Source organism: Primulina eburnea, chromosome 14, assembly GCF_022965805.1.
Source record: "Primulina eburnea isolate SZY01 chromosome 14, ASM2296580v1, whole genome shotgun sequence".
Lineage (NCBI taxonomy): Eukaryota > Viridiplantae > Streptophyta > Magnoliopsida > Lamiales > Gesneriaceae > Primulina > Primulina eburnea.
The window spans coordinates 32,802,243-32,814,594 of NC_133114.1; positions in this window are offsets into that span (position 1 = coordinate 32,802,243).

Here is a 12,352-nt window from a genome sequence, read left to right on the forward strand (position 1 = left end):
ACTTTTAGGCCACGAGCCCATGAAAGCTCTTACACTACCTAAAAAAAAGATTCGTCATAGAACATCTTTCCATTTTCAATAAATGAAGCCATATCTTCACCTCCCGTTGTTGTTGAAATCTATGATGAGATATTAGAAAACATTTTCACATGAACAGCTAGTAAGAAAGAGACTGTAAGTCTATTACCTATCAGGAGTTGCCAGCTCTCAACTAATGGAGTCAAATCTTGGACATGCTTGATGGAAAATCTTCCACACAACAATTCCAAGACATAAAAACTAGTGGTAGGCAGAACTCAGAATATGGGCTACCTGAATTATTAGATCCTTCCAGTATGAATCAATGTCACAAAAATTAAATTAAATATGAAATACTTTCTCTTTAACAATTAGGATCAGGGTGTCTTAACACATTTTTAGATGAAAGGAAAATTGTTTGAATTAAGTATGGGATTCTTTTCTTTCTAGAAGTAATTAGTCTATCACATTTTTCAATGAGAAAAAAATGATGACTTCCTTGTCACACGCCAATAAGCAGCTATCCTTTTTTTCCTTTGCAACAATAATCCAGTGAGGAACAACAAACAAAAATAGAGAAGATATCGAACCCAAGAAGATATACAAAAAACTTTTAATAATTCAAATCGAAAAAGGAGGAAAACCCTTGGCAGGAACTGAGTTATCTTTGCTTCCCATGAAACACGTCGGATATAGAAAGAGATTTTATAAGTTATAGAAGCACCGTTCTAGAAATTCCATGGTAGAGAATAGCTGTACCAGACCTTCTTTGATTAAGGCACACCAACACAATAAAATCTTACATACACTCACGAATTTATTGTGATATCGTTTAAAAGTGAAAGTTTAAATGATTTATGAGTTGTTTTGTGATGACTACTAAAGCAAAATTTGAGCAGTCGAGGACATTAGCCCTTGAGTTTGAAGTTAGGAATATCAACTAATTAGGTGGAGCAATATATTGTAAATATGTATCTAGTGCTCGAAGTAAGATGGAGAAAAGTACTCTATCCCCAAGGTTTGATATGCTGTATCGAGGATCAAAGGCTTTCTATCTGATAAGCAAGTCCTTAGATGGACTTCTATTAATTTCAAAGGAGTGAAGAGAAGCTGTCGGAGAGATATTTTTATGTTTTATTCTTTTTAAAAGGACGATGTAGGTTTTTTGGTTAGTTAACACTTGAAATTTCATATGTTAATTTCTTATGATTTATGTTAAGTTATTTTGTTTAGAAATTTTCGAGTTATTATTAATATATTTAATTAGGTTTTATATCACATTGTATGTCATAATTCGCTTGCAAAGCATGAACATCATCAAATCCCAAGGAGGCACTCCCTTAAAATACACATTTACTTCTTATTGGGTCGTCGATCTAAATATCAAGCCCACATTCAAGCTTCAAATTTTATTGGGCTCTAGCACCAGAGGACTGAAATAGCTAGTTACATCAGCAAAAACCCAAAACTCTTCTCGTATGCCTGCCATCCAGAAAATGGGTAGACAGACTTTTATTTTTTTTCACACTTATTTCCCGTATGAATGAATATGGGAGCAACAAAAAGATATATGAAATTTTGGCAAACGATATGATGAAGATTGAAAATTTTGAAGGACCCATCAAAGAATTGAGATAGAAAGTTTGCAGTAAAAGGACACATCCATCAAGTTTGAACGCGAACTTTACGATGTTTGAAGATGACGTTTCGATTTCGCTCTATTGTTCAAATCAAACCATGCAAAATTTCTGTACAATTAGCTGCAATTTCTGTACAATTAGCTACGGTTCGAGTGGAGTTTCAAAACAACCGACACTTACCTGATCACAATCTATTTCAAATCTTTAGAATATTTGAATTATTTAAAATCTATTGTCATATGTATAATATATAATATAAATAAATAAAATATGAACTTGAGTTTCTTATGTTTAAGATATTTAACAATGAAATAAATTCGAAATCATAAATTTCAAATTCAAGATAGTAACATAGAAGTAGGTAATCATTATGGTCAAAGATATTTTGCCAACCCAAATTCAGCCATTTCATTGTCATGTTGGTCAAAAATATTGGCGACGCCCCATTTTAAGGACAATGGGCAAGCACGTGAATATCACTTCCAAAATTTCCATCCATTAATGAAGAATGATAGGAAATGGCCCACCTTAGCAACTCTTTTCCGTATACATCAATTTAAATCATGTCTTCAATTATAATAATTGTTCTAGAATAATTCACACATAAAATTTATACTCTGATATTTTATTTTTTCACATACGATACATTTTTTTTTAAAAAAAAAAACATACATATAATGCTGTGCTTGGTAGGCATGATTAGGTGTGATTCACTAATTTTTTCCAGCCTAATCCCCTGCTTGGTTCAAATTTAATTAAACCAACTCAATCTCTTGTGCAAGGGACAAAGTGGGACAAGGCAGGTTAATTTTAACCCATGTCCAATGACTTTATTATTAGTCCTCATTTCTATCACACGCCACTTTCCTATAATACCCTTTCACAAACGACGGCAAAATCAAAACATCAGAGTACTGGCCCAGCTGAAGAACGACAGCTGTTTTTTTACAAACCGTCGCAAATAACGACGGTTTTTTTTAAACAGTCGCTAAATGTCAAATTTTTTAGTAACTAAAATAATTCAAAACTAGATCGCCGACGGTTTATCAAAAACCGTCGCTAATAGCGACGGTTTTTAAAATCCGTCGCTAATTTTCCCTTCGCAAAGGAGAAGGACAATTTCGTCTTTTCATCCAAAAATTCAAAATTATCCTACACTTAAAAATCTTACCAAACATAATATTATTTTACACCATATATTACAATCCTACCAAAATCATTTTCTTTATCATTTACGTACTAATCATTAGTTTATCCTATCCTTCCAACCAAACGCAGCCTAAATGTAATCATCATTGAATAATACGTTATTACATATTTAAATCATTCATTATTTATAGCGTGTAAAAAAATTAACAGTCCAATTCTAAAAAAAAAAATTTAAATTAAATTTTAGAATATATATTTTTTGTATCAATGAATGACATTTGAACAAATTTATGGAACTTTTTATAATTTAGAACATAATTTCAAGGTCGTATATAAAAATAAGGTGTAAAAAGTTATTTTTAATAAATTAAATGAGGACATTTTATATTTTTGGATGAAAATATTTAATTCTCAGAAGGGATATAAGTGTCAACATGTAAAATAGGAGGAGATTCGTGCCAAATGTAGCGGGGGAAATTAGTGTAAAAAATTGAACATTCATATATAAATTCTGGCAAAAACTTGTGTTAGACGGTCTCACGGGTCGTATTTGTGAGACGGATCTCCTATTTGGGTTATCTATGAAACAATATTATTTTTTATGCCAAGAGTATTACTTGTGTGGGGCTCTTAACTCCTAATCGTTATTACAATGCAATCTGATTAGGGTTTAATTAATCACAGCGGAAAACGGGTTTAAAATTTCTTTACAATGAGCCCAAAATATCTCTTCTGATATTTAAATACTAAAAATAGTATCTAAATTCAAATCATAAACACGCCCACACGTAATCAATCACATACAAACATCTCATATCCTCGGGACATGCCCCGGTATATAGATACATATACATATATATACTGGGAACAAGACATAAACATAAACCTCAGCCCAAGCTGTGGCTCCCACCAGAAGTACCTTCTCTGGCCTCCTGATATCCTGGAGTACCTGCCATTGTCCACACACAAAGACAACAACAGCCCCCCTTGGGGGTGAGCAAAGCTCCGTATGGAACAACCGATCATATATACCACAGATATCTAAACAATGATATATGGTATGCAATGCATGTATGTCGTGGAGGTATCAGGTCAAATGCCCATCCACTGAGCACATGTCAGAATCAATCGAATCGCTATCAAATCAAATCAATGCTCGAGCTGGCACACCGGCCGATATGGGAATACACATATGACAACGTCGACGAAGCGTCGTCAATCCCACATCTCATATCCAATCATATGGGGCCACAAATGTCTATGTTTTAAGGGTCATGTAATACCAAACATAGCATTGTGTTCACAAACCCCGGAATCCAATCAAATCATATCAGGGTATCCAAGGATCATAGCTCAACGTGCATGTCATGTATCGATGTATGCATAAAATGATGTGTGTTAACAAAATATTTATTTTATACATCGATACTCAAATCTCAATGTCATGTATGCCACATCAAATCATCAAATAGGCACATAGACACGTATTCCAATCCAATCAATCCAATCATATATCATATAATACAGATACCTGTCGTATGTTACCCGGTCGCAACATACCTCAATTCTTCGTTCCAATTGATGTAGCTTGAAGATACACTTTATCTACATCAATTATATATTCATTTCAATCAATAACATACTCCAAAATCAATAATATGAGTTTCAAATATCATTGAAACTTCAAAAATTCATATCAAATCATAATCATATCATAATTTAATTCCGACTTCGATTACGAGTTTATTGTCGGTTATTCTACTACATATCAGAAATTCAACTTCAAATACATGCTATTCCAGCACTATGATATTTAAAGCTGCTGGAACTCGAAGAAAATTACCTCAGTCTGAAGCCCTCGACGCGCAGATAACAAATATATAATTTGTTTCGCGTTTAGACAGCGTTTAGAAGTCGATTCAGAAGAAAGAAATCGAATTCTCTCGTGTCTCTCTCGAAGTTGCTACGTACGAAATGAAGAAATCGAATAGCAAAACGTTCTTATCCTTCCACCGCTTCCGCGCTCGGGCGGTAGAATTCTCGCACCCGAGCGCGAGAAGTTCTGTCCCCGAGTTTCATTTGTGCCGCGCTCGAGCGGTCGAAAGTTACCGCTCGGGCGCTTTATGTTCTGCCCGAACATCACCTTTCAGATATCCTGGCGCTCGGCCTTTCCAATCGAGCTCTTACAACGTCAATTCATATACAATATTCATTTTCCAATTCATTGTCATAATACACATCAAATACATAATCATATGACAATTTCATAAATTATCGGTAATCACGCAGGATTTACGATAATACGATACACGGTCCTTACATTTCTCCCCCTCTTAAAAGATTTCGTCCCCGAAATCTCAAACATCATTATATACATAACATTGGTAAACATATATATGTCACCAGTTATAGTACATATCAAAACTAAAATCAGAATAAGGATCAGAATACATAGAATACAATGGAATAGATGTCGTAGAATCAAACAAATGAGGATACGAATCTCGCATCTTGCTCTCCAATTCCCACGTTGATTCTTCAACTCCGTGTCGTGTCCATTGCACTCGTACCAGAGGAATCGATTTATTACGCAATATCTTTTCCTTTCGATCCATAATGCGAACAGGTTGCTCAACATAGGAAAGAGAAGGATCAAGTTCAACCTCATCAGGTGCAAGCACATGCGATGGATCAGGTTCATATTTCCTCAACATAGAAACATGAAACACATCGTGAATAGCAGATAGAGCTGGTGGCAATGCCAATCGATACGCAAGATCACCAACTTGATCCAGAATCTCGTATGGACCAACATAACGAGGAGATAACTTCCCTCGCATGCCGAATCGAACAGTGCCTCTAAAGGGAGATATTTTCAAAAACACTCTGTCACCTTTCTGGAATTCCAAGGGTCGTCTTCGTTTATTCGCATAACTCGTTTGACGATCCTGACCAGCTTTCATCCGCTGCCGAATCAACTGAACCTTATCGTTCATTTCCTGTATCATTTCAGGTCCAGTCAACTGTCTCTCACCAATCTCATCCCAGAATAACGGTGATCTACATCGTCTCCCATATAAAGCTTCAAACGGTGCCATACCGATACTCGTCTGAAAGCTATTATTATATGAAAATTCAACCAATGGTAAGGCATCTTGCCATCCCATTCTGAAGTCCATCACCACAGCACGCAACATATCTTCTAACGTTTGAATCGTACGCTCGGTTTGGCCATCAGTTTGAGGATGATAAGCAGTACTCATAGCCAAACGCGTACCCATCGCTTCCTGAAAACTACCCCAGAATTTAGAAGCAAACCTGGGATCACGATCAGATACAATTGAGACTGGCACCCCGTGCAGTCTCACAACATTCTCAATGTATAAACGGGCCATTCTTTTATAAGGATAAGTCCGCTCATACGGAATAAAATGTGCAGATTTCGAAAGCCGATCAATAATAACCCAAATAGCATCACAGCCCTTGGGCGAACGAGGTAAATGAGTCACAAAATCCATAGCAATATGTTCCCAATTCCATTTCGGGATTTCAAGACTATGGAGTAAACCTCCAGGTTTCATTCTCTCGGCTTTCACTTGCTGGCAGACAAGACATTTCGAAATAAATTCAGCAATGTCCTTCTTCATACGTCTCCACCAGAATTGAGGTCTCAATGTCAAATACATCTTCCGGCCTCCCGGGTGAATACTGTATTTGCTACAATGTGCTTCACGAAGAAGGGCGGATCTCAAATCAGAGTCGTCAGGAACTACCAGCCGACCATTAAGTCGTAAAGAACCATCAGAAGAAATCTGAAATCCAGACTGATGTCCAGCAGATACCAGTTCTTTCGACTTTTGGATCTGAGCATCGCTTCGTTGGGCCTTTCGTATTTTCGATATCAAATTCGGCTCAATTTGCAATGCTGAGACAGTGACAGAATTCCAATTCGAGTGAAAAGTCCAACCAGAAGTACATATATCCTCATGTACCTTGGCGACACAAACAGAAGCTAGAACAGAATCATAAACTTTCCGGCTCAGGGCATCCGCAGTAACATTCACCGATCCAGGGTGATATTGAATCTCACAATCAAAATCTTTCAGGAGATCCATCCACCTGCGTTGCCTCATATTCAAATCAGATTGAGAAAAGAGATATTTCAGACTTTTATGGTCCGAATAGATAACAAACTTTTCTCCGTACAAATAATGGCGCCAAATCTTCAAAGCAAACACAATGGCGGCCAATTCGAGATCATGAACAGGATAACGAGTTTCATGAGATTTCAATTGACGAGATGCATAAGCAACCACTTTGCCATGTTGCATCAGAACACAGCCCAACCCTTTACCAGACGCATCTGTACAAACCACAAATCCTCCGGTACCTGAGGGAATAGTAAGCACAGGTGCTGTGGTTAATCTCGTCTTCAATTCAAGAAAACTAGCTTCACATTCATCTGACCAAATGAATCGCTGATTCTTCTGTGTCAGTTGAGTGATAGGTTTAGCTATCTTCGAAAATCCTTCGATAAAACGACGATAATAACCAGCTAAACCCATGAAGCTTCGGATCTCAGGAACATTCGTAGGTCTTGGCCAATTCAATACAGCTTCGACCTTTGAAGGATCAACAGATATACCATGTCTCGAAATGACATGGCCCAAAAATACCACCTTGTCCATCCAGAATTCACATTTGGAAAATTTGGCATACAAATGACTAGTACGAAGAGTTTGAAGTACCAGTCTCAGATGTTCAGCATGCTCCTTCTTCGATTTCGAATACACGAGAATATCATCGATAAATACAATAACGAATCGGTCTAGATAATCTCGGAAGACACGATTCATTAAGTCCATAAAAATAGCAGGAGCATTCGTAAGACCGAAAGGCATAACCAGGAATTCATAATGGCCATACCTCGTACGAAAAGCAGTTTTGGGTACATCTTCGTCTCGAACTCGTACTTGATGATACCCAGAACGAAGATCAATCTTCGAGTAAACAGAAGTACCCTGAAGCTGATCAAATAAATCATCAATACGCGGAAGTGGGTACTTGTTCTTCACAGTAACCCGATTCAGCTGTCTATAGTCGATACACATTCGCATCGTACCATCTTTCTTTCGAACAAATAAAACTGGAGCTCCCCAAGGTGATACACTCGGTCGAATATATCCCTTATCGAGAAGATCCTGTAATTGTTCTTTCAATTCTTTCAGTTCCAGTGGTGCCATGCGATAGGGAGCTTTAGATATAGGCGCAGTCCCCGGCACAAGATCAATACTAAACTCAACTTCTCGATGAGGAGGAAAATCAGGAATCTCATCGGGAAATACATCCGGAAACTCTTTCGCAACAGGAATCTCAGATAAAGAAGACTCCTTCTTCGAAATATCAATAGCGTAGATAAGATAACCCTCATCTCCGCTATTCAACAACCGAGACATCTCCAAGGAAGATACCAATGGAATTTTGGCTTGGGAACCCTTGCCATAAAAATTCCACTTGGGTCCATCAATAGGTCGAAATCGAACCACTCCGTGACAACAATCAACGGTAGCTCGATTTGTCATCAAGATATCCATGCCAACAATACAATCGAAGTCGTGCATAGGGAGGACAATCAAATTCAGAAATATCACATTATCCTCATATATCAATACACAATTATGCACAATCTTCTCAGACAAAATAATCTTCCCTGCTGGCGTGGCTATCGACAAAGTACCATACAACGGGGTACATTCAATATCGTGAGATGCAACAAATGCATGAGATATGAATGAATGAGATGCTCCTGTATCAAATAAAACACGTGCAGGATAATCGCAAAGCGTGCAAATACCTGCAATCACACCACCAGGAGCTTCTCTCGCCTGATCCTCAGTCATGGCATACACTCTCACTTGAGGAGGAACTTGGGCACTCTGACCACCCGGTCCTCGATATCGTGGGACATTCGACTGCTGAAAAGATGGAACAGGAACAACATGTCTCATCATACTAGGGCCACCTCTAAATCCTGGCTGGGGTTGAACAGAAGTCGTACCCCTGTTCGGACATACTCGAGAGAAATGGCCTTCCTGCCCACATTGATAACAAGTACCAGACATACCTCGACACTGCTCGATAGTATGTTTACCCCCACAATGACTACAATAGGGAGCAATCACAGGACTCCCTCTCTGTGATCCACTAGAGCTTGAAGAAGACGAAGAAGCAGATCCAGTCTTCTTGAACTTCTTACCCCTCGGTCGCAAAGTAGGCTGCTGAGCTGACACCGGTGGTGGAGGAGTATACTGTGGACCTCCTCTCCTAAGTCCAGCTTCGGCTGCCTTGGCTCGTTCAACTGCCTCTGCGTAGCTGGTAGGCAATCCAGAAACAACATATGTATATAAAACAGGATGTAAACCATTTACAAACCTGTTATATTTTGCCCTCGCATTTCCAGCTACGTGAGGTGCATACTTCAACAGAGTAGAAAATTTAGAAGCATACTCCGCAACAGACATCGTTCCCTGCTGCAGATTATTAAATTCATTCTCCTGAGCAGTATAATAAGAAGGAGGAGAATACTGCTCCAGAAATTGGGCCTTGAAGACATCCCAGGTGACTTCAGTCCCAACCTCTTTCAATCCAATCTCAGCGGCTTCCCACCAAGATTTAGCTCGGTCTTTCAGCTGATACAAAGCAAGTTTCAGTCTCCGAGCTTTGGAATACTCAACAATATTAAACAAATGCTCGATGTCCTTCAGCCAGGCCTCAGCTCTTTCAGCACTCTCGGTGCCAAAGAACTTCGGTGGTTTCAAATCCTGGAATCGAGCCATCACCACATCCATGGACAATCCTTCAAATTGTCCAACCATTCTCTCAGTATTACTACTCGCAACTTCATCTGTGTGATCCATCTACAAATCATTGATGAATATCACAGATCAATATCAATCTCATAATCTCATCATTTCATATTATCAATCTCATCATATACTTACTCAAATCAAATCAAGTAAGAGCAAGTAATACAAATAAATCAACCACATACGCACAATTCATTTGTGCCTATTCAAGTGTACACAAGACTCAATAGAGCATTCCCAGCTATGCTCTGATACCATCTAGTGTGGGGCCCTTAACTCCTAATCGTTATTACAATGCAATCTGATTAGGGTTTAATTAATCACAGCGGAAAACGGGTTTAAAATTTCTTTACAATGAGCCCAAAATATCTCTTCTGATATTTAAATACTAAAAATAGTATCTAAATTCAAATCATAAACACGCCCACACGTAATCAATCACATACAAACATCTCATATCCTCGGGACATGCCCCGGTATATAGATACATATACATATATATACTGGGAACAAGACATAAACATAAACCTCAGCCCAAGCTGTGGCTCCCACCAGAAGTACCTTCTCTGGCCTCCTGATATCCTGGAGTACCTGCCATTGTCCACACACAAAGACAACAACAGCCCCCCTTGGGGGTGAGCAAAGCTCCGTATGGAACAACCGATCATATATACCACAGATATCTAAACAATGATATATGGTATGCAATGCATGTATGTCGTGGAGGTATCAGGTCAAATGCCCATCCACTGAGCACATGTCAGAATCAATCGAATCGCTATCAAATCAAATCAATGCTCGAGCTGGCACACCGGCCGATATGGGAATACACATATGACAACGTCGACGAAGCGTCGTCAATCCCACATCTCATATCCAATCATATGGGGCCACAAATGTCTATGTTTTAAGGGTCATGTAATACCAAACATAGCATTGTGTTCACAAACCCCGAAATCCAATCAAATCATATCTGGGTATCCAAGGATCATAGCTCAACGTGCATGTCATGTATCGATGTATGCATAAAATGATGTGTGTTAACAAAATATTTATTTTATACATCGATACTCAAATCTCAATGTCATGTATGCCACATCAAATCATCAAATAGGCACATAGACACGTATTCCAATCCAATCAATCCAATCATATATCATATAATACAGATACCTGTCGTATGTTACCCGGTCGCAACATACCTTAATTCTTCGTTCCAATTGATGTAGCTTGAAGATACACTTTATCTACATCAATTACATATTCATTTCAATCAATAACATACTCCAAAATCAATAATATGAGTTTCAAATATCATTGAAACTTCAAAAATTCATATCAAATCATAATCATATCATAATTTTATTCCGACTTCGATTACGAGTTTATTGTCGGTTATTCTACTACATATCAGAAATTCAACTTCAAATACATGCTATTCCAGCACTATGATATTTAAAGCTGCTGGAACTCGAAGAAAATTACCTCAGTCTGAAGCCCTCGACGCGCAGATAACAAATATATAATTTGTTTCGCGTTTAGACAGCGTTTAGAAGTCGATTCAGAAGAAAGAAATCGAATTCTCTCGTGTCTCTCTCGAAGTTGCTACGTACGAAATGAAGAAATCGAATAGCAAAACGTTCTTAACCTTCCACCGCTTCCGCGCTCGGGCGGTAGAATTCTCGCGCCCGAGCGCGAGAAGTTCTGTCCCCGAGTTTCATTTGTGCCGCGCTCGAGCGGTCGAAAGTTACCGCTCGGGCGCTTTATGTTCTGCCCGAACATCACCTTTCAGATATCCTGGCGCTCGGCCTTTCCAATCGAGCTCTTACAACGTCAATTCATATACAATATTCATTTTCCAATTCATTGTCATAATACACATCAAATACATAATCATATGACAATTTCATAAATTATCGGTAATCACGCAGGATTTACGATAATACGATACACGGTCCTTACAACTTGTTATTGTGAATATGGGTGAAGTTGATCTGTCCACAGATTAAGATCCATGAAACAGTATCACATGAGACTCACTCATAAATTCTCAGGCTAATTTGGATGTCTCTCTCTCTATCGTCAAAAGGTTAACTTTTTATTTTTTATATATATATATAAAAGAAATAAACCCATTTTTTAGGTTAAAGATTTATTAAAAATTTATAAATATGGATGTATAGTGTAGAAAGCAGCGAATGATGGTCGAACAAGTGTTTTGACCATTCGCTTGTCTTTCTTTCGGTCATTGCTCAAAATCATCTCTCCTTCACATTATAGAATTCACTACTTTGACTCATCATTTATCAATTATTATATATTATTGTTAACACAATTTTATTTCCTCAAAAAAATGTACTATCTTATATATTTAAACACTAGAAATCCTAATTTAACAATAATTTTATATATATAGCCAATCTTTTGTGAATAATATTATTTAATGGAAAGGTTTGGTCGGGAAAATCTTCATTAAATCTGGATTTTATTATTATTTGTCTGATCCATAATATCCTGTAAATCGTACTTCTCATCTTCACATAATTATATATTTGACCGAATGTAAAAATTACATTTTCTAAAGATGATACGTAAGTAATTTTTTACAACAAATTTAAAAAATTTATGTTATATACTGTTATTATTATATTTTTTTTAGTACTAGAAATCCGAGTAAGT